The sequence below is a fragment of the Protopterus annectens genome, chromosome 1.part1, assembly GCF_019279795.1.
Source record: "Protopterus annectens isolate FY-2018-M chromosome 1.part1, PAN1.0, whole genome shotgun sequence".
In the NCBI taxonomy this organism is placed as follows: domain Eukaryota; kingdom Metazoa; phylum Chordata; order Ceratodontiformes; family Protopteridae; genus Protopterus; species Protopterus annectens.
Window position 1 is genome coordinate 1,058,252,798 of NC_056726.1, and position 22,630 is coordinate 1,058,275,427.

The window sequence follows — 22,630 nt, forward strand, 5'->3', positions numbered from 1 at the left end:
CCTAGGCCCTGATCACAACGTGCATGACGGTTGGTTTTGTACTAGATTTTACCTATGCACTATTAAGCGTCGATATAATTTTGCCTCAAGGTATTTTGGAACCAGATTTAACTACCCAGAAATGTCGTTGGATAGCAATCCGACTATCTGAGTACATAAAAAATGCAAATAAAAGGAGAGAGAGAGACAGTCGCAGTCCAACACCAACGACGAAGCTTCTCCCAAGCCAGTCGCCGTTTTGCCAGTACTCAGTGAGGCACGTACGCAGGCCCTGATACATGCTACTTTCAAGTCACAGGCCCCTACCGACACCCATGTGGAGTCCGGCATGCCGGAACATACTGTAAGTATTGCACCCATGGATGTATCTCCCTCGGATGGTTCCGGAGCCACTGAGTAGGCACTGGCTTCTGAAGGTGTATTCAGGCCTCAACATTTTAAATCAAACCGACGACAGATGAAAAACCAAAGACATAAACAACTTCTAAAACTAAAAAAACAATGCATGAGTCACATGCACAGGCCTCTAAGGCTCAAAAACAGATGATCAAAATGGCTGAAGACCTTATTACCTTGATGAGGGGTTCCCATCCCCCTCCAGATAAGAGGCCTAGCAAGACACTGATTATTTCAGATCGGGTTTCTATTTCTTCTGATTTCTCTTCTGATTAGTGAGGATTCTGATGTAGAGGAGTCTATACCATCTGCATCACCAGCTGAGTTTAATTCATTTGTACAAACCTTACATACTTTGAAGGAACATTAACATTGGGAGAGTCAAGAATTCTCAGAATCAAAAAAGAGGCTCAGGGATTTTCTTCTCCTACATCAGCACAGGTCTTTAGCCATACCCCCTGTTTTAGACATTGTGGATGATGTGTTTTCGGAGTCAAGCTTGACCCCTGACTCCTTACCTACAGCACACAGCAAGCCTGACAGATACTACAGGATCCCTGACACACACATTTTTATTTAGAAACCCTGCTGCTGATCCTGAAATGATGTCACAGGGTCCAAACGAAAAGAAATACAAACTGGTCCCCTCTCAAAAGATAACATTGCTGGGTGTAAGCTTGAATACAACTGCCGAGATGGCTTACGTCATGCCAGACAGGCCAAGGGTAACTGACTACTTACTTCAAACTGATGGCAACAAAAACCCTGTTGTCTGCAAGACAAATTGTGCAGGCTTTGTGATTCATGGCATCCTGCATCCTACTGATTGCATATACAAGGCTGCATATGAAGAAAGTTCAATGGTACCTAAAAAGTGTATGGAGTCAACATTGTCACAGTCTGGAAACAGTGATTGCTCTCATTCCCGGCCTACAACAAGAGTTTCTATGGTGGGCAAAGGCATGTCACCACAACATGGGATGGCCCTTAACTCTACCCCCTGCCAGCCGAACCTTAACAACAGACGCATCAGATTATGACACTGTGGGACACAGCTTTGACTTACCAAAGCATCTAAAACCTCAATTGCTACCGGGAAAACAAAATACTGTGACAGAAGATTTCATAGGTTCATAGGTTCATAGGTTTATACTAGGCTATCTGCCCTAGGGCATTTATAAGCCTAGCCCAAAGTTTTGTGGCTTTCACCACCCCTTAAGTTTGATGGGTACTATGCCCATTATTTTACCGTGCCTCTGTCCAGCAGTGACACTGAGGTGATCCCCGGGGTAAACCTGCAATCCACCATCCAATGGTCAAGATTTCTCTTGAACAGGGCCAGCGAGGTGCTCTGCCTCACATGTACCGGGATTTTGTTCCACAGCATAGGGAGTCTCTGGGTGATGAATCTATCCCTCCAGCATGTCCTATTTATAACTGTGTTGAGGTTTAAGTCTCTTCCTCTTGTAGTTCTTATGGATTTAGATTTTTTGATGTGGGGCATGTCCATCAATTCCGGGTTGGACATGGCCTTGTATGTCAGGCACAGGTCACTTCTGAGCAGACGGTATGCAACTGAATAGAGCTGGAGTTCCTTCAGTCGGGCAGCATAAGACATATTTTTGAGACCCTTTATCCTTTTGTTGAGGAACTTTTGGGGCCTTTCCAATTGCTGCAGGTGTCGGGTAAGATACATTCTGAATGGGGCATTGTCCTCAATCATTGGTCTGATGAGTGATGAGTACAGGGGAACAATGACCTCCCTTGATCTAGATGTGAATCCCTTCATGATCAGGTGGGCAATGTAGAAGGTTTTCCTAACTACTTTGGCAACGTAAGTGTTACATGAAAGGTTACTGTCAACCTGGGTCCCCAGATCCCTGATAACCTCTTCTGTGCTTAATGGATTGCCACCTATATGGTAGCTAGGGGTAACCTTGTTTTTCCCGAAGGGTATGACTATGCATTTTTTGGCGTTTAACTTTAGGCCATGGCTCTGGCACCAGTTGTCCGTTTCTTTGAGACCCTTCTGAAGGATATCTGTGTCTGATGAGTTTTCAACTATGGCGCCCAGTTTGCAATCATCTGCAAACTTTGTCAACCACAATCCTCCTCTGTTTGCCTGTACTTCTGAAAAGTAGATGCCGATCAAGAGGGGGCCCAGGACTGAGCCCTGTGGGACACCACTTGTGACCGGCTTGGAGTCTGACATGGCGCCAGCCACTCTGACCCTGTGGGTTCTGTCACTTAGCCAGTTTGCAACCCATCTTGTGACGTATGGGTTTACATTTAAGTTGGTGAGTTTTTCAATGATACCCGAGTGGGGTATGAGTCCATGGTTGCCTTAACCAACTCTCATTATCATAAATTCATTAGCTGCTTGTATTCCAAAGTACTTAAACAGATGAAACAGGCAGACATTTAACTCTTCTGCATACCACTGTGGTGCCATCACCACAGGAGGTAGGTGTTTGTCTGTTCATAATAAAAACTTATGCCCTTTTATAATTATGATTTGGTTTTGCATTAGTGTTGGCTGAGGTTCATACACACCACCACAGTGTAGTAGTATCCGTGTGCATAGCAGGAATGGTGTTTCGTCGCATATTATACATGTGCGTATAACTATGGGTAGACTGATACCAAGGGGCATTTTGGAACAAAGTAAAAACTTCAAAATATAACAATGGAATACAACAAGGAACACAATAGGAAGTCATTCAGCATGTCACAACCACAACAGGTAGTTATAATTGTGTATCAGGATGTATGTTAGCAAAGAGTGGCATGCAAAAATTTGGGGCGAACGGAAGTCCTGCCAATTCAGATGAATGTAGGAAAAGATATACACAATATGTGCCATTGTGTGTGGTAATAATAATAAAGCCATGGAGTGGTATGGTGCTAGGAAGTATAACAATATGATTACCAGAATGCTACAGGTAGAGATGGTATTCTGGCATTTGCCACCGATTTAACTGGTAGTGGGGTTGCTTTGCGAAGGATATGAGGTAGTAGTCTTATCACCTGCACAGTTTATCATGATGTACTTGTCTACGGATCAACATTGGGGTCATGTACTTCTTTTCCTGGGTAGGACACTGACAATGTCAGACCTGCATTTGGTGCTATCGCTGGAGGAATATATCAGAGGGTGCTGACATCATTGGAAATGCAGAGGTATCATACTACTTTGCCCATGTCCACATTCATTTGCGTTCTTCCTACTTTTGGGGAATAATTGCTCCACGATGCTGTGACATATACAGGGTTAGACCAATTACACTTAATCCGTCAATTAGCAAATAATAAATTAAATCGACTTCTATTGATTTAAGTTGTCAGGGTCAAATGTATATTTCTCTCCACATTTTTGATATAATTGTTTGTGTTGTGAAAGTTTACATACTTGGATACTATCCCTGTATTTCTCTTAAAATGTCTTTGGATAAGCTTAATGGTATTGATAACTTTTGCTTTCTTCTTTGCATAGCTACATTTAAATTCTGTACTACTTGCATTTCACTACCACTACATAATTTCTTTCCGATCCTGCCTTGTCCAGTACACCCACTGTATCGCTGTTTTTAAGTGTATGAATTTGATATGGACTACCACTCAGTCCGTCTATGGGGTAGGGGAAGCTGCCACCTTAATGTCAATGAACACTATTGATGCAATCATTATGCATTTTCAGGATTCCACTTTGGTATTTTTTCCTTGATGTATCCACTGGTCATGAGTATTGTTATTGCGTACTTTTTTTAACCTTGTAGCTGTGTACGCAGCTGACCTCTTTGTAATTTTTAACACACTTTTCTCCATGCACAATGCTCTATAGAATACATTGTATACAACAGTGTCAAACCTTGTGAAGTGTAGCTCTAAAATAAATACAGTTTTGCATTGCCAAACAGTATCGCACCTTCTGCTACATTCCACTATAGCTGCTTTTTGTATTGATAGAGTTCTGCATTTTCTTGTTACACAAAATTGTAAGGAAAAGAATCTCCTGTCCTTGCAACCCACTAGCAGAAACCGTCATTGAAGGTTACCCGTGTAATGGCCCGTGGACCCTGTTTTTTATCCTGGTCATTAATACATCACTTTTTTTATTGTCAATGCCCTATAAGTAGAAAGAGGGTGTATGTCTGGTTCTTCCGACAAGAAAAATCTGCTGCTGCTGTGCATTAAGAACCTTTGTGGCAGGCATGGTTGAAGTTCTGATTTCCCATCCATTGGTGCAAATGTTTTTGATATATGCTTAAAGCAGTGGTCTGTTTCATATAAATGGGCATTATTTTTCCTGGGACAGGGTAAATGCTAAACCACACAGCTTTTCCTGCAATGTTTTGCTGATGTCACAGACAAGGTATAGATGATTATAATGAGTAGATCTTGTGCTGTTTGTTTTGTGAATATGTACCGCATCCATCATGCTTGTATATAAAAAGGTCTAGTAGTCTCTGTAAGAGACTAAGTACAGGGAAAAATGTGTTTGGATGTACACATACGACATGTTATGTACACCCTATATTGTTTACACAAGTAATTGGTGTGGACAACATATTTTTTGTTTAAAAGGCCTAGTCAGTGACATGATAGAGTATAGTGTACTCAATTATAGCTGGAATGAGTTATAAACATATTGGGACATTGATCTCCTTAGATATGGATGACATTACATAAGTAGTAACTGTACTCACATTGAAGGATTTTGTCACCACTGTGGACAAATGGTGATCAAAGTTCCGGGTAATGGCAACCAAGGTTTCCCAGTACCTTAGCAGTGGGTCTACTAGGATAGTGTTACCAATATAGTAATGTGTATGGTGTGTCACCTTTCCAAAAGGTATAAAGATGCAATGTGTGTCATTGAGTATCCAGCTTTGTTTCAAGCTACAGTTACTTGGTTGATGCACCTTCATCAGTGAACTTTTCATATAAGGAGGGCTTAGTGATTGCACCGACTTGCAGTTAACTGCACATTTGGTAACACCGACACAATCTGTATTTCAGAAGAATTTAGCTAAGTGTATTACAAAATGGCGCGATAAAAATACTGATTGCTGTGGAACACCACTAACAATGGACCGACTGGGGTTGGTGTGTTCCAACAACGATACTACGTGTTCTACACATGAACCTGTTGAGTATCCATTGTGTTCTACATGGAATTCTGTGTAAATTTATGAAAGTGCGTTTAATACCTGAACGAGGTAGAATAGTGAATGCCTTCAACAGCTGTAGGTATGCAGTAAACCATTTTTGTCCATCAGCCATGGCTCAAGTGGGCTTGTGAACGTAAAGCACTGGATTGAGCAGCTGTGAGCTACCCTTGGCAAAACCAAAGTGGCAGAGGTGCATTGTTTTAGTATTTCCTGTCTATTTAATAGACCCATGATTAATTTTTCCATAGGCTTTTTTTGGACGATGAGTTACCCACAACACCCTGTATCAACCTACTTATACCTGAATACTTACTAGTGTCATGACCCCTTACAATAACCTTAGAACCCAACGCACATCAAATAAAATAGTTCACATAAGTAAGAATGACAGTAAGGATGGTGACTATTTGTTCTCTAACACAATGTTGAGAAAAAATGGAACTTAGTCCATAGTGAAGTGACCTCATCTTCCACAATAACACAGTTCAATAACAACATGACATTATACCTCAGAACACATTGGTTTTGCCCCCGTGCTAAACCTAACAAACCATCACCTATCACTGGGTACTGTGTATTTATTACTATTACTGTACTAAGTAGTGCTTCCCTGCTAAACATACCGAGAGTATGATTGTGTAAATTAAACTGTCACTAAGATCATCTGCCTCATGACTACTCTAATATGCTATGTATTGATCATTCTACTAGTAATGATAGTGTCTCGCAGTGCTAAATTTGTATTGTACCTACATTAGTAAGATCATTAATCTATTATTAATTATCGGCTCTTCTGTTGATCTTTTCTCCCCGGATCCACTACTGAAAATGGACATATATCCAGTTTGCCTAAGCCGTGAAACAACTGTAAAATACATATAATAAGTATAGTGCTTAGGTGTATTTTTGGGAAATGCTACCGGTTGATACAGAGGGTGAGCAGGCTGGCAAGCTGTTAATACCATGAGTATGGAGTGTGTAATAACCTTTATACCAGTGTATAGGTCTGGTCCCTGTGAGACTGGGGTAGAGGCTCTAAATAAAAATCTAGCCAAGCACCAGGGACCTACTAAGAAGAAAGGGAACCAGCCTCCACCCTACAAACACAACTCATATGACACACAGTGCACAATGCTAGTCTGTTACTCAATCACAGCCCACAAGACATAACAACGTACCCAGCAGTCTATTCATATGTGACTCTATAGTCAGGTACACTAATGTTCCACTCACCAGGCAAAACAAGGATCAAGTTACTGTCACCTGCCTGTCAGGTGCCAGGATCCGCCGCATAACTCGTGCACTGCGTCAACTCCAAAACAAGTCCAAATATGAATCTGTCATTGTTCATGTTAGTATGAATGACGTGAGATCTACATCACGGGACTAGATGAAAAGAGATCTGCTGTGAGTTACATCACAATGTCAATAAATGTACAGAACCAACTGATATTGACAACATCATGGCAGATAGGTTCACTGCTATATGTACACCTCAAGCACCCCCTAAAGGGCACATCTGTATACTGGAATAATGCACGGTTCCTGTAAACATGGCTGCACAGCTAAAAAACACACTCTGCAAAGCCAAGAAAACAGCATCCATGGGACCTGAAAACATCCCAGGGTGCATTACACACGAACTACAGAATGAAATGGCACCCCACACAAGTACCATGTTCAGTCATAACCTCAGTTCAGGGTTGGTGCACACTGAATGGCGCACATCAATGATAATCTGACTACACAAAGGGGGATCCACAATGGACCCTTGGAAGTTCCACCCCATTACCCTGTTGACTCTGGTCTGCATGGCTATGTAATGTATCATCATGAAACTTATAAACAATCACTTAGGTAATCGCCAACCTCAGGACCATACCCAGGTCGTTTTTTTACAAGTCAGATCATGTCTCATCAACCTGATTGACTTTTTTGAAACGGTCACCATAGCTGTAGATGAGGGAAAGGTGGTTTACACACCAGATCTCGATCTCACCAAGTATTTCTACATCATACCCCACTCTGGAATTAAAGATAATATGACTGTAGTAGGTGTAAATCCCTATGTCACAAGATGGGTTGCCAACTGGCACAGTAACAGAACCCACACTGTGAAAGTAGCCTACTCTAAATCCAACTGTGACTAGTCAAGTACCACAAGTATCAGTCCGGCATACTGTCCTGTTTGGTATCTACTCTGAAGCAAAGGTTAACACAGAAGGTATTTGGCTGACAAAGCTGACAGATGAATGAAAACTATAAGGGATTATCACAACTCCTAAGGACGTGGAAATCCTACAAAAGGCCCTCACTTACACAGATGCCTGTTGTGAAAGCAATGGACTGAAGATCATGGCCAAAAAAAAAGCATTGTCATCCCTTTTGTTAAAAACTCTGTGGCCAAGAACTACCACAAAGGCGGTAGTGTACTTCACACCAAAAGTGTGATAGTAGACCTTGGGACAACAGGTGGATAGTAGTCTCTACTTTGATGATCACATTGTCACCTTAATCAAGATCTGTTTCTACATGCCACATCCCATCACAAAAGGTTTCTCATACTCGAAAAAAAAAATGGTCATTCATCCCATCTACTCATCACTCATTAGACCCATTACAGATTACAACACCGCTTTTGGTGTGTCCCTCACAAGATATCTAGAACAACTGTAAAGGCCACAGATTCCCTATGCAGACGTTGTGCAAAAACTCCATCTTTACTGTGCCGCAGATCGCCTACTCAGAGGCAATCACAGCCTAACATTCAAAGCTGTGTGTAACCCAGTCCTTTCAGAGATACAGGCTTTAGGAAACTACACTTTCTCATAACAATAAACTGAACATGATGGACAGATATATTGCTGTCCACGAGCATTTACAAACTCTATAACAAACTACCTATCTATATCAAACAGAACTCGTCATTAGCAGTCTTCATGTAAAATCTTGATTTCATGGAAGACGGGGAATCGACTGCAGGGATCACTCCTGTGCCAATGCTTGACACGGGCACATGAAAATATTTTTCAGGGAAGATTTAAGACAGGGTACCATTTGGCTAGCCTTATATAGCCCCTGGGGCCAGTAGCTTAGTACCTACCTATGACACTAAGTATAGATACATATAATTTTAGTTAATTCTTTGGTGAGTGCATTTTATAAGGTAAAGTAATTCTGGTTATCCCACAGTGTGAGGCATTAGTAAAACAAGATGTGCTTTGTAATATGGAAAGATGAAAACAGGCCTTGTGCTAAGCCAGGGGGAGGGTAATGATGAATGAATGCAGTCAGCTTTACAGATAGCCAGCTTCAGATCAGATTGTTATAGTTTTTATTTTTTTTATGAGTGCAGCCCCCCACAGCTTACAGAGACATGAACCCATTTAGGTCCAGACAGTCTCAATGCTATGTGTATTCCCACGGTATGAATCCTAACTTGTGCATGAAATAGGTGCCCTTCCCAAATGATGTTTACATAAATACAATGGCTGCTATTATTACAATGTATGCAAGTAGATGACAAAGGGGAATCAAAGAGAAATGTGGCTTATGACTGCTAAGCCTAACAGTAGGGTGCCGGCACCAGTGCAGGTAGTTATTTCTCTATGGATAGTGGAGAATTTTTCCCAGTCATCACTATACATAGCTACATAGCTTTTATATATATTTTATTGTATGTATTTATTGTACATTTGTTGAACAAGATAGTCAGACTGGATATATGTCAGTTTTCACCGTAGGGCCGTGGAGAGAGTGGCCATATGAATACACCATGAACATTTAGTGAATGCTATTTTCAAACAGATAACATTCATAAGCAATACCATTTTTTAGCAGACATAGTACGTAGTTATTATCAAAAAAGTACCAAAAAATTACATTATTGTCAAAGTTAAATATACATAACATTACATGCAGGTTTAAGACACATTGAGCAGCAGTAATAGAATTGACCCTTCCAGAAATGGTGTGGTAGAAATAAGTTAGAAGTAGCTGAAGGTAAGGTACCTAACTAATAGAGAGGTCACTAGTCGTGGTTATTGCGAGGACAAAAACCAACTATTTTTCTGGCATTTATAGCATTACTTTTGTAGAGTTAGGGAGGGTTCTATGTAAAATTAAGCTCGTAGTCATTTGCCATGTTTTTCAAACAGAGTTGGCAAACAAACTATCGCCTGATGGGTTGTTGCCTTTCTATGTTTGAACTAGGAGTGTAGTGTATGATCGGAGTGGTTGGATGCTGGTGTAGGGGCTGTTAATATTTTTGAGTGCTATGTATTTTATGGTTGGTAAAGGACTTAATGTGCCACTATTAGCATGTAGATAAGTCAGCTGGGCAGTTGGAGCCAACCTTGGGGATTAATGTTGTGACAGTGATGTGTCTGATAGTCCGTAGTACTTTTAATAATAATTAATATTTCTCTTCTAATAATTGTAGTACTTGTGGGAAGCAACGACCACCCAGGGATTTCTGTTTGTACTGTGTTCCTTGCCTAGGCCCTGTTGACTAGTTGCCGGGATGTCGGATTAGTGCAATATTTAACCAACACACTATTAAGCGTCGGTATATTTTTGCCTCAAAGTATTTCTGAAACAGATATAACTACACAGAATTGTCATCCAATAGCAATTCTACAATCGGAGTACATAAAAAATGTAAAGAAAAGGAAAGAGAGAGACAGTATAGGTCCCAAACCAACGATTTAGCTTCTCCTAAGCGAGTCGCCATTTCTAAAAATCATGCATACTTTGAATGAGCATTAACACTGGTAGAGTCATGATTTGTCAGAATAAAAAAAGAGGATCCGTGATTTTCTTCTCCACCCTCAGCACTGGCCATTTGCCATACTCCATGTTTTAGACATTGAGGATGATGTGTTGTTGGAGTCAAGGTTGACCCCTGAATCCTTAGCTCCGGCTTCCACCAAGCCTGACAGCTACTACAGTATCCCTGACTCACAGAAACTTTATTTAGAAACCCTGGTGCTGATCTGAAACGATGTCACAGAGTCCAAACTAAAACACATCAAAAATGGTCTCCTCTCAAAAGATAACATTCCTGGGTGCAAGCTCAAATACAGTTGCCCCGATGGCTTACCTCACGCCAATCAGGCAAAGGCAAATGACTACTTACTGAAAACTAATGGCAACAACACCGTGTTATCTGCAAGACCAGTTCTGCAGGCTTTGGGCTTCATGGCAACCGGCATACTACTGATTGCATATGGAAGACTGCATATGAGGAAACTTCAGTGTTACCTAAAAAGTTTATGCAGTCAACATTGTAACAGTCTGGAAACACTGATTGTCCTCAGTCCCGGCCCACCACAGGAGTTTGTTTGGTTGGCAAAGGCATGTCACCAAAACATGGGACGGCCCTTAACTATGCCCCCTGCCAGCAGAACATTAACAACCGATGCATCAGATTATGGCTGGGGGGTACACATGGCTGGAAGGTGTATTCAGGGCATATGTAGCCAAAAACAAATGCTTTTACATATTAACCAGAATGAGATGCTAGCTGTTCAAAATGCCGTGACAGCCTTTTAGGACTTACTTCATCCAGGACAAGTACTGATAAATACGGACAACACCACAGTGATGTGGTATATGAACAAGCAGGCGTGCAAATACTCATACCCCCTTTGAAGATTTGCCATGTCACTGTGGGACCCAGCTGTGACTTACCAAATACATATTAAAGCTCAATTCCTACCTGGAAAAGAAAATATAGTGCAGACAATTTAAGCAGAAACCTTATGGATCGACACGAGTGGAAACTAGATTGCGAAGTTGTCAGCATGATAATAAAGAAATGGGTGAGCCCAGACATAGATTTGTTTGCCTGTCCTGAAAATTATCAATTGAAAATATTATGCGCAAGGACTTATCACAGACAAGCATGGAAAGTGGACACCCTGTCATTCAGTTTTAAAAACCAGAGAGTATATGCCTTTCCTCCTCTGCTTCCTCTTCCCATGGTGCTCCTAAAAGTCCGACAAGGGAAATCAAAGATGATACCAATTGCCCTGTACTTGCCCCACCAATACTGGTACACAATACAAAGGAAATTCTCTCAATACCCAGCTTGGACCTTGCCTCAAAGACCTCAATTACTGTGCGAGCTAAACAATCTGATCCTGCACAATCAACTACAGACAATGAACCAGGCAGCATGTCTGATCAGGTACTTAACAAAAAATTTCTCAGTCAAGCTGTGATGGACATCATTTTGGAAGCCACGGGACCAAGTACTATAAAATCATTTGCTGATAAATGGAAGAGATTGTGTCGTTTGAATCAAGCAAAAGGAACCGAAACTGCAAAACCAAATAATACAACGAAATTACTATACTTGACTCAGATGCTTGACAAAGGCTTGTCTTTATCATTAATTAAAATGCATAACTATGCCATTTCAGCTTACTGCAATACAGAGCCGACAATCTTTTATTATCCTTTACCAATGCAGTATCTTAGAGGAGGAAGAAATTTAAGGACTCCTAGAAGATCAGCAATACCTGTATGGGACCTCAGTTATGCATTGTAAAAGCTCACTCTGCCTCTATTTGAACCAGATGCTACTGCTGATATAAAGTTGCTATAATGGAAAAATGCTCTGCTTGTAGCAATTACTTCAGCAAGAAGAGTCTCAGAGATACAGGCCCTCATAGCTGTGGAGCCTTTTATCATATTTTACGACGACAGGGTGTCTCTGAGGACAAATTCAACATTTATGCCTAAAGTGGTTTCCAGTGTGGCTCTTAACCAAACTATTCATCTGCCAACCTTGTATCCATATCCGCAGAACAAGGGCGAGAGAAATCTGCATTCCTTGCACGTACAAAGACAGCTAAGATTGTACTGTAGCACGACTAAAACTCTAAGAAAAACTGAGAAATTACTAGTGACATATGATGCAGGATGAGAAGGAAAGGCTATTTCAAATCAGAATATTTCAAAGTGGATAAGCCACTGGATTAGTTTCTGGTACTGACACCATGGTAAAGAAGTGCCCAAGGGCATTAGGTGAAACTCCGCCAGAGCTGAAGCTACTTGAGCAGACTGTCTGACAGCAGTAACAACCAAAAACATTCTACAGGCTGCTACTTGTAGTTCTGCTCATACCTTTACAAAGCATTATCATTTGCCTTTCTACACCACGTCCAGGTCAGGCTTTGCCACTGCACTTCTGCAGGGCTTTATAGCTGAAACTAATGTTGTTTAGCAGCGGCCTCCCAACCATAGCTTTGGGATTCGACACAAATGTAATGACTGCTACAGTGAAACACAAAGAACATAGTAAAGTTGTGTACACTTACTATAAATGTTGATGTTTGACTGTAATTAGATGTTTGACTCCAGGTTACCTGCCCGCCACCACCCTTTCATTCTCGAGTTTATCTTTCCTTCTCTATCTTATACAACCTATGTGGTGTATTTGTAGACAAAGGTAACGTTTATATTGATGTGTGTATATCTAGTTTTATCCATATATATATAAAGGTTGGCGACCATTGTGAGGACCCCAGGCATCTGGGTTAAGAAAGAAAATGGCATAGGCTGCATGTTTGAAACTCCTGATAACGTGACGTCATGGAAGCGGAGACAGCAACTGATGCAGGATGCAAGACTTTGTGATTACGGTGATGGAGGTCAAGCTGCCAGCAGATTATCCAAATGTCATGACTGCAACAGTGAATACACTCGAACATCTAATTTTATGGTAAGTGTGCACAACTGTCCTTTTTTTTAGCCGTTCAGGATTATTTGTTAAGGGTATGACCCATTTTTGCACTGTATTGTGGCTATTTTGTGTTGAAAGTGGATAAACCAGCTGTTGAGGTGTCATACCAAATCAAAGTGGAGTCATCCGCATATTGAATGCTGGATGCATCTGTGCTGACTGATTGAAGGTGATTGATAAATAGGGAGGAAAATAGGGGGTCATAGTATTGAGGCCTGGTGGACTACAAGTGTGATGTGTAGCCAAGATTAAAGCTTGTCCTGTCATCGTACTGCCTGTTGCATGCCATGCCAATATGATTGAAACCATTGAAGTTCCTGGTTATTTAAAGAGAAGACCTTCAAGGTGTTTATCATCAAGTTGTGGTCAACCGTGTAAAAACCATTGGATAGATCTAAACAGACTGCTGAGGATAGTTTGTTATTATTGTGGTTGTGGTTAGTGATGTTAGGCATGACAGGAGGGCAGAAGTAGTAATGTGGTGTGGTTTACAACCACACTGAAAGTTGGACAACTGGTTGTTCTGTGTGAGGTAGTGCATGATCTGTATGTGTGCACACTTCTATATAATTTTCGCTAGACAGGACAGAGTAGCTGTGTGTGGGAAGTTTGACAGTTCAGTGCAACTGCCAACTATATGAAGAGGTATCACATAGGAGATTTTGGATATAGTGGTTACTGTAACTCCATATGTAGCTCTGTTGTGCACTATTGAGATGGGGTATGCTAGAGTGTCAGTAGCCTTTTGCACATACTCTGATGGCAGGAGTGGGCAACCAGGGTGGAGGATTTTACTTTCTTAAGTAGGCCATGAATAAGTAGGAATGTTACACTCAAGGTTGAACATGAACATGAACAGGAACACAGCCAAAGGTTCCCCCAACAGAGTGGAGTAGACACACAGTAGTGATCCCTGGGGTGAATTTTCTATTTGCCATCAACTCCAGAATGTTTTTGTTGATGAGGGCCAGTGAGGTACACTGTTTGACATGTATGGTAGTTCTTTTTGTAATCATGGGCTGTATCTTGGTTAGGAACGTGTCTCTCAAGCACTTTATGTGGAGAGTAGTTTTGAGGTTGAATTGTCTGGACTATGTGGTGCATAGGGAATTCAGATTTCTTCAGATGTATAATGTCTAACATGGTGGATCAGACGTGGCTTGGTGAGTCACACAGAGATCGCCTTGAACTAGTGAGTATGAGACAGAGAGAAGGTGAAGTTTGTATAGTCGGTAAAATGTAGGAGAAGTGTTTAAGGCAGAGGATACTCATTGTCAGGTAGGAGAGTTCAACAATACTGGTTAATCAGGTGAACGACGATGCATTTCATTGCTTTAGAAATGTACGTGAGGCTAGGGCCGGTAGTTGATAAATACCAGGGTCTATATTCACTCCCTTTCTGTACTGTGATGACTGCAGCAGTGCACTACTCGGTAGAGACAAAACCTGAGTAGAGGCTTGAACTGAAGAGGGCACACAGATGTGGTGCCAGTTCAATTTGTAGTTGATGTAGAACACAGCCATGGATGTTATCTGCTGTGATGGAAGCTGTAATTTTGTCCTTGGTCAATGCAACTGCAAGCCGTGCTGCAGTAATGCTTGGTGCCTGCCATGATTCTGGCATTGTGATATGTGGTATAGGGGTGGAGTGACGGGTATAGGTTTGGCTATTAATCTGCATACCAGGGTGTTGGGAGTATGTATTGGGTCAGAATATGAGCTGGCAGTGAGCATTATCTCAGACCAATAACCGGGTATTGACAGGCAAGCTATTGATCTAGGTATAGAAGGGTTGGTGATTGTTTTTAGTGTTTGCTGCAATTCAGCCATCATAGCTGGCATTCGTGGATTTGATGAGGTATTTCAACTTTGTGTTTGTTGAGGTGAGGAAGGGAGTGTTACCACTCTGGTGACTACACCATATTCTGCAACAGTTTCTTTATTGTATCAGTGAGAATTTTAATGGAAGTTTTACATTAAATTGGCTTTTTATTGAGTATAAATGTACCGCATGCCAAACTTTTGTCAAAAATATATAACAACACAAAACAAGCAACTTAAAAATAATAAAGACAAACTCTTTGTTGGAATATGATATAAAATTGAATGAATGAAATGTTGCAGCTAACCCATGCTAGGTATGGAGATGGCTGTGTAAGATGTAACATACATTCAGTGACAGAGATGCAATATAGATTGGAGAAAGCATGGTGGGTGAGAAATGATAAGCAACCAGATCAATGGCAGTGTTACTTGTTTGGTCAGTGGAGTTTATCTGAGACAGAATTACTAGTTTCTCTTTTTGTGTGGGACAGGGCTAATTACAGAAACCTTTAGCTTCTTGGAAAGATGACAAAAAAGAGTATGAGAGAAGTGTCAAACAGCTTCAAAGAAATGTATTTTTTTTTTGATGGAACCTTGTTTCAGTTGAAAGCAACCCCCTTGTGCTTTCTGATTGAGGACTGCATTCATCTGCAGACAGCCTCTGGGACAATGTGGATTAGACCAGTATGTCTCCCACTTTGATGATTAAGTGGGTTGCATTTACCAAGTCTCATTATCATAAAATCAGTTGCTGCATTTATTCAAAAGTATTTAAACAGATTGAGCAGGGGGATTAAATAGACAGACATTTAACTGTTATGCATACCACTGTGGTGCCGTCACCACAGGAGGTAGGTGTTTCTCTATTCATAATAAAATCATATGCCCTTTTATCATTAAACATAGGTTTTTCATTCTTTTTGGCTGAGTTCTGTAGGCACCACAGTGTAGTAGACTTAGTTCTTATCAGATATCCATGTGTATAGCAGGACTGTTGTTTCTTTGCATGTTATACATGTGCGTACAACTGTGGGTAGACTAATAACAAGGGGCCGTGGTAACAAACTCCAAAAATAAAAATATAACAATGTAATAAAACAAGGAACACAATAAGAAGTCATTCAGCTGTACATGTCACAACCACAACAGGTAGTTATAACTGTGTATCAGCATGGATATTAGCAATTAATGGCATGCAAAAATTAGGGGAGATAAGAAGCATTGTCCGTGCAGATGAATATATGAAAAGATTGACAAAATATGTGCCATTGAGTATGGTAATGATAATAAAGCCATGGAGTGGTATGATATGGTGCTAGGAAGTATAACAATATGAAAACCTGAATGCTTGTGGTAGAGATGGATTTCTGGCATTTGACAAATAATTGGAACAGTTAGAGTGGTGTTTCTTTGAGATGCATGTGAGGCAGTAGTGTCATCACCTGCACAGTTTTTAAGCATGATGAGCTTGTCTCCTGCTGCGCCTTGGCGTCATGTATTTGTGCTCTTGGGTAGTACACCAATAATGTGTGACCAACATTTGGTGATACCAGTGAAGGTAAATTACCCGCGGTAGTGCAGCGTTTGTGTTGTGGCCTCACAGCAAGAGGTCATCCTGTCCGATTCTCGACTGGAGTGCCTTCTGTGTGAAGTCTGCATGTCATCCACGGGTTCGAGTGGCATTTGAAAGACATGCGTGAATGTGTATGGCTTAAATTGACGGTTGCTCGTTGGGCTGGCTACTCCGCAGCATAAAAATCAACTGCCAATGATTAGCGTATCAGAGTTCTGCTGTGGTGATGTCATAACCATGACAAGCCAAAAAGACAGACAAACTGAAGGATGATGATACGTGAGGGGGCTGACATTATTACAAAGGCAGAGGTATTATAATACTTTCCACATGTCCATATTTGTTGATTTGTGTGCTTCCTAAATTTCGGGATTAATTGCTCCTTGATGCTGTGCTGCATACTGTGGTCGACCTTTTACACTAAATCCTTCACTTTGGAAGTATTTCATAAATTCTACTTTTATTTTATTTTATATTTTTTTTATATTTTTTGGACCAGACTAGTCTAACTGGATATATGTCCATTTTCAGTAGATGCCCGGGGAGAAAAGCTCCATGACATATGCAAAAAATAAAACAAGAAAATACAAAAGATAAACTACAAAATTTCATGAATACAAAGTGAAAGAAAATACAAAGAAAAATAAATAAGTTTTTATTCTATTTGTTTAAGTTGTCACATAGTAATCTTGTGGATTTCATTCCCCATGGGTGATCTTTTTGTTTGTGCTGTGCAAGGTTACATACTTGGATACTTTGACGGTATTGCTCTTAAAATGTCTTCTGAGAAGATTAATGGTATAGAGTTTCTCTTTCGTCTTTGCATAGTGTAACAGGAACAGTCTCGTCTTCTTGCATAATAGTAACACTACATAATATTTGTTATGCTCACTAATCAACTACACCATATGTATGTCTCTTTTGTAGTGTGCCAGTTTTAGAGGACTAATACCTTGTTCGACAATGGGCTAGGGTAAGCTGCCACCTGAATGTCACCCAACACAAATGTTGCTATGTTTCTGCATCTTCAGGATTCTACACTGTCATTGTTTACTTTCATTTCCTTTCCTGGAAACAGTGGGCATAAGAGTATTGTGGAATTTCTTTTCCTGGGAGTTGTGTACACAGCTGTCTTGGTTTTGTGCATGCTGTCTGATATAAAGAATATATTGTATACAACTGTGTCAAACCTAGTTAGTCGTAGCTGATTTAAAAAATTAAAAAAATAAAACATACATTGATAACCACTCTGTTACATTTTACTACATTCCACTATAGCTGTTTTTTGTTATTAAATGTATTAATAGATTATAGCATTCATTTGTTACACAAAGTGTAAAGGAAAACATTGCAATTTCCTTGCAACTCACTTGAAGAATTCATGATTGGCAGTTACCAGTGTAATGTCCATATAACCTTTTGAACCCTGGCTATTCATGCACCTGTTTTTTTTAATTGTCAATGCCCAATAACTTGAAAGACTTGTATGTCTATGCCTTACAAGTAGTACAAGCTGATGTGCATAAAGGACTGAAGTGACAAACATGGGTAAAATTATACTATGCCATACATTGGTGGAGAAGTTATTGTAGTAGGCTTAACAAAGTGGTATGTTTCACGTAAATAGGTATTATTTTTCATGCAATAGGCTAAATGCTAAAACACACACCTCTTGCTCTGCCATGTTTTGCCTGCATCACAGACGAGTTTTAGATGATTATAATGAGTAGTTCTTGTGCTGTTTGTCTTGTGTTTTTGTGAATGTGTATCATATCCATCATGGATGGATATGAGAAGACCTTGTAGGCTAGGTATAGATTGGTCATGGGTAGTTTGTAGGAGACTGAGTACAGGTATGTGTTTTTAGAGTTATACATATGACATGTTTTGTACACACTGCATTCTTTACACAAGTAATTTGTGTGGACACTATAGTTTTTGAAAATGCCTGGTGAGTGACATGATAAAGAGTATAGTGTAATTGATTATAGGTCGAATGAGGGCTAAACATACAGGGCCTATGATGTGCTTAGATGTGGATGGCATTACATCAGTTGTAGCTTGCCTCACATACAAGGATGTTATCACCACTGTGGACACATGCAGATCAAACGTGAGGTTACTGTCAACCAGAGGTCAAAAGTCCATTAGTAGTGTGTCTACTCCTAGGTGAGTGTTGAGAATGTTATAATGTGTGGTATAAACATGCAATGTCTGGCATTGGCTTTTCGTCTATGCTAATGTTTCAAGCAGTATTTACTTGGCTGTCCGACCCTCGTCATCGATATGTTCATCCTTGGAGTAATGAGTCAGTGGACCCAACTTTCAAGTATCATGCCGATTTGTTAACCACAATACATTATTTATTTGATATGACTGCACACAAGGGTATTACAAACATGAGATGTCCAAGTTCTGATTGGTGTGGAACACTAGTAGCAATGGACCGATTGCTCTAGGTGTATTTCCCTACTGATACTACGTGTCTTGCACATAAACCAGTTGACTATCCATCGTGTAACATAGGTATTTGTGTATAAATTATTTTAATCAAGTATAATACCTTAGTGACGCAGTATAGGGAATGCTGTAACCAGCCAGATGTAGACAGTAAACAAGTTTTGTGTATCATTCATGACTCAAGTGGACTTCTTAACGTAGTGCACTTCATTAAGCAGCTGCGACCTACCCTTGACAAAACCAAACTGGGATGGGTATATTGTGTGAATACGATTAGTACAACTTGTGGGTCTGTAGTTGACTGTGTCTGTTCATGGTACAGCTTTATGTAGAGGGATGACCTTTGCTGTAACGCAGTCCTTAGGGTTGAGGCCTGCCTGGAGGCAGCTGCTGATGTATAGACATTGCAGTGTGTCTGAGGGAACATGTTTTTGAACCATTTGGGACATACCCCGGGATGTTATTACAGCTCATCGCTGTAGTGTGTTTATGTAGGAAGAGCGCACTGATGACAGATCTTTAATAACACTGGGTGTAAGTTGTAGATGTTATTTGCTGTTGAGTAATTTGCCATGTCAGAGTCAGATGGACTCTTACGCTTGTCCCCTATTGTTGTAATATCACTCTACAGTTACTGTCCTCTGCTGTAGCATGCACATGAGTAACTACTGTGGGCAATTACAAGTGTATGCCAAAGGCTTTTTCTCAGGATAATCAATTTGAGAGGTATGTCTTCAATTACAATTGAACTGTCATGTAATTACAAGAAAATAATTGGATTTTATAGCATGTATATTGCTGTGTAGCACATTCATAGTTTTTGTGTCTAACTCAACCGTAGACTTGCAGCAGACATGTTAGTACACAGACACACAATTTCCATTTCAAATTGCTTTTTCTATCATTTTACAAAGTAAACACACAAGCAAACCAAAAGTTCCCAAGTTAAGTCATATTTTTATTAAATAGACTGTTTTGTAAATGTAATACGTAGACACAGCTATTTATTGTTTTCTATAGTGTTATTGATTTATACTAGAACTCTGTAAATTGGGTAAAGTCTGATACTTTGTTGTGAAGTGACTTTGCCGCTGAATGACAAAAAAGCAGGATGTCTATAATACATACTTGTGTATGAAAACAACAAGCTTTTGACATGAGAGTACAAGAATATAAAAAACAGAAAAGATACTTTGAAACATAAGATGTGGACTCTATTAAAATAGCTTATTAATATGTATACATTTTACATATGTACATACATACACCAAAAAATTTAGGCAACAACAATAGGGACATTCTTGCTAGCAAAGTGGTATTTACAATTTGACCTCATTTTCAAGTGTTCTATTTCATCCAGTAGCATCTAGCTTGAATTCCACTGCAGCTGTTCTTCTGAGGTTACACATGCTTTCAGAACGTGCTCTAATTCGTTACTCCATTTACAATTGTCTGTATGTGTCTTGCACCATACAGCTGTGTCTACGAGTAGAGAAGGTGTAACAGCAAAACCGTTTGCCTGGTTATCAAGCTGAAATGAAGAAGTAAACAAGCAAACAAAAAGCGTCATAACAACATAAGGCTAATAAACAAAATGATTTGGCACATATGTTTAATGTAAATCAGGGTAACTTGGCAACACAGTACACATACAGTTGTGATTGATGGTAATTATTAAAGTAAACAATTTAATGTTTCTTTACAGGTACTTTGCTGCGGGTGTAAATGTACATGTAACTCTTTACTGCACATAAAAAGGCATAGTAGCACAGTGTGTCAATTGAAAATATACAGCAACTGTTGGCATGGAGAACATGTGACATTCCGAAATGACTGTAACACACTAATGATAGTTAGTATGCGAACTTCTGTGGCCAATAGTATGTAGTTATGAGCATATAATGGCAATCTAATGAGATGGATCATAGCAAAGCATTCATCAATAAAGTCTAGTTTTTGTTGACGTATGTATCCTATGTGGATCATGCACATTTGTAAGAAGCTTGATACTTATATATTAGATTGATTCAGTTCATTGGTGTAACCTAGGCATGGAGTTAAAAGGAACAGTGAGAAGCATAGCCACCTACCGTGGTCAGGAATCACGGTACTATCTAACCCAAAGAGTTTATAGGATTTACAGCCTATTCATTCTGAATATTACATAACACAGACCATGTGTTTAACTGCTTGACCTGCATAGGAAGTTTATTCCACAACTACAGGATTCCTTGGTGCAGAAATTTGTTGTGACGTCATGTTATTTTTTAGTGACTATAAAAGACTATATTTTAGTAGGTTTTGCATGGTGGTCTGTGTTTTGCATACCGATAAGAGAATGACACAGGGTGGAATGGGGCACTGACCCTACTGATGGACAGCACTTTATCTGATGAAGACTGGCATACGGAGCGTGATCTGTACTTTTTGGAAATGCCATTTGAACCGATTATATAATTATGTTCATGAGCAGTAGGCAACAGTATGGATTTTGGAAGTGTTTTCGGCTCACAACACTGTGAAGCGTGAGTGTAAGATTCATAATTTGGGGTGACAACTAATTTTACATGTTACACCTTCAGTAAGACAGTATATTGCAGGTAATGTCAGCAGGTTCCAGAAGGTGTTATATAAGACAGGAATTTCCATTTTGTTGTAAGAGCTCCGGAAAAGTAACAGGCGATCGAACATTGATTATGCTCCAGTGAACACAGAGTGTTATTGTAAGGTGCAATGTGTGTCTTACAGGTAACACCCAGGTTAGGCAATTGACACAAAATTATTTTGCGTGGTACATAAGGTTATTATTAAGCTATCTTTCATAACTGTTGTACTTCCATCTTTCTCAGATCATGATGTTCTTCCATGATATCCATGTCCATTACAGATGATAAACAGCCTGTATGGAAAATAAGCCTGAAATGTAACCAGCTGTGGGGTATAGGCTTGGGATAGAAGCTGCATCACTCCACTATTTTCCTTCAATACAGTCTGCACTTGAAGTTGGGTTTGCATGCTACGCTTCTCATGGCAGAAAAGCAGTCCTTCTTAAGTATGAGTCTATGATCAAATTGTGTGAGATGGCTTCCTGTGGTAGACACAGTGTCTGGCAATGTGTTAGGCACTGTAGTACATACCAGTCTGTGGCCCCTGCGCCTGGAAGCAGGCAGCCTGAGATGTACATATGTTGCCCAAATTTGAGATTGAAGTATATGGTTTGTCTTCTGTTGGTATAGCCACGAAGAACTCAAGCTATGTAGTGGAAACTTGATGTCTACATGTAATTAGTCTGGCCCACCTGCTGATGTGCTTGCTTCCTCTGATTTACCTCTGCCCACAAAATTGTTAGTGATATGGTACCATTTACCCTGAAAAACATGAAGTACAGTCTGAGAATGTGCCAACACACAAGTAAGATTATCATCGCCAAAAATGTCGATTACTCAAGGCAAGAAT